The sequence below is a fragment of the Salmo salar genome, chromosome ssa19 (genome assembly GCF_905237065.1).
Source record: "Salmo salar chromosome ssa19, Ssal_v3.1, whole genome shotgun sequence".
Classification (NCBI taxonomy): domain Eukaryota; kingdom Metazoa; phylum Chordata; class Actinopteri; order Salmoniformes; family Salmonidae; genus Salmo; species Salmo salar.
This window is the reverse complement of record NC_059460.1, coordinates 26,743,981-26,746,589: the sequence shown is the minus strand read 5'-3', so window position 1 is coordinate 26,746,589 and position 2,609 is coordinate 26,743,981.

The following is a 2,609-nucleotide window of genomic DNA, read 5'->3' as shown; positions in this document are numbered from 1 at the left end:
AGTTAGTCAACGTCACGCGCCGATGTAAAATGCTGTTTTTATATATAAATATGAACTTTATCGAACAAAAGAATGCATGTATTGTGTAACATGATGTCCTAGGAGTGTCATCTGATGAAGATTGTCAAAGGTTAGTGCTGCATTTAGCTGTTTTTTGGTTATTTGTGATGCATGTGGTTGGTCGGAAAATGGCTATGTGGCTACTTTTACGATATACTCCTCTAACATAATCTAATGTTTTGCTTTTGCTGTAAAGCCTTTTTGAAATCGGACAACGTGGTTCGATTCAGGAGAGGTGTATCTATAAAACGATATAAAATAGTCCTATACGGGACGGAGCCCGACCAGGGGTTAATACATACCATATGAAACGTCTCATATCATACTAAATGGAGTGTTCAGATTTACATACAGAATAATTCTGTGAGACCAGGTTACATGAACCGGAGGTCAATGGATGCACTCATCTGTGGTCTGCTTGCTCCAGGCGTAGATTGGTATCTTTAAAAGAGTTCCTTCCTCTGCGCCCTGGTTGTGTTCTCTGTGTCTGGTCTTTCCTTCTGTTTAACTGCTCTTGATGGTTTGCGATCGGCTGGTCCTGGTCTGGGTGCTGGTGGCCTGAGGAGGGCAAATTAACCTGTTAGGGCTAGGGGGCAGCATTTGCACGTCTGGATAAAAAAAATGTACCCGATTTAATCTGGTTACTAATCCTACCCAGTAACTAGAATATGCATATACTTATTATATATGGATAGAAAACACTCTAAAGTTTCTAAAACTGTTTGAATGGTGTCTGTGAGTATAACAGAACTCATTTGGCAGGCAAAACCCTGAGACATTTTCTGACAGGAAGTGGATACCTGATGTGTTGTATTGACTTTAAACCTATCCCATTGAAAAACACAGGGGCTGAGGAATATTTTGGCACTTCCTATTGCTTCCACTAGATGTCACCAGCCTTTACAAAGTGTTTTGAGTCTTCTGGAGGGAGATCTGACCGAACAAGAGCCATGGAACGATGATGTCCCATTAGACACCTGGCGCGCGAGTTCATGTTGGGTACCCTCGTTCCAATACGTTATAAAAGAGTATGCATTCGTCCACCTTGAATATTATTCATGTTCTGGTTAAAAAAGGCCCTAATGATTTATGCTATACAACGTTTGACATGTTTGAACGAACGGAAATATATTTTTTCCCCTCGTTCATGACGAGAAGTCCGGCTGGCTTAGATCATGTGCTAACAAGACGGAGATTTTTGGACATAAATGATGAGCTTTTTTGAACAAAACTACATTCGTTATGGACCTGTGATACCTGGAAGTGACATCTGATGGAGAGAATCAAAGGTAATGGATTATTTACATAGTATTTTCGATTTTAGATCTCCCCAACATGACGTCTAGTCTGTATCGCAACGCGTATTTTTCTGGGCGCAGTGCTCAGATTATTGCAAAGTGTGATTTCCCAGTAAGGTTATTTTTAAATCTGGCAAGTTGATTGCGTTCAAGAGATGTAAATCTATAATTCTTTAAATGACAATATAATATTTTACCAATGTTTTCTAATTTTAATTATTTAATTTGTGACGCTGACTTGACTGCCGGTTATTGGAGGGAAACGATTTCCTCAACATCAATGCCATAGTAAAACGCTGTTTTTGGATATAAATATGAACTTGATAGAACTAAAAATGCATGCATTGTCTAACATAATGTCCTAGGAGTGTCATCTGATGGAGATTGTAAAAGGTTAGTGCATCATTTTAGCTGGTTTTATGGTTTTGGTGACCCTGTCTTTGACTTGACAAAACATTACACACAACTCTTGTAAATGTACTGTCCTAACATACTCTAAATTTATGCTTTCGCCGTAAAACCTTTTTGAAATCGTAAAACGTGGTTAGATTAAGGAGATGTTTATCTTTCAAATGGTGTAAAATAGTTGTATTTTTGAAAAATTTGAATTTTGACATTTATTTGGATTCAAATTTGCCGCTCTTGAAATGCACCTGCTGTTGATGGAGTGCACCACGGGTGGCACGCTAGCGTCCCACCTAGCCCATAGAGGTTAAGAAAAAAAGAAGCAGGGGAGGAGGACGGCAGGCCAGGGTGTAGAGGGAGCAAGGCCTGCAGTCTGTCGTCTCCTCCTCAGGCAGCTGTTCCGGTGCTGGTTCTGGATGCTAGGGGGTGGGTCTGGGGTTGTCCGTGGTCAAGCCACTGTTACCTTTCCTTCTTCCACAATCCTTCAGGAGTCGGAGTGGTCCATGGACTAGGCGAACAGCACCAGCCGCGGTCAAGACAATGTTATTAGCGCTGTCCCCTAGCCCGTCGAAAGAAAATAAAAAACAGAATGAAGAGGGTAGAGAGAGGGACACAACCCCAGACAATCTCCACCACACAGGTTTGTGCGTAATGAAGCAAAACGTTACAAAGATTGTAGGAGTGGACAAATGAGGTGCTCAACCTTCATCTTCTTCTTTAAATTTGTTTTGGCAGATCGCAACCAACTGAAAGGTGCATACACCGCGAGTGTGAGGACGTCATGGCCTTCCCATTCATCCTTTTCTCTTATCTATCCCTGCGTTGCTGTACCAACCAACCCTACAC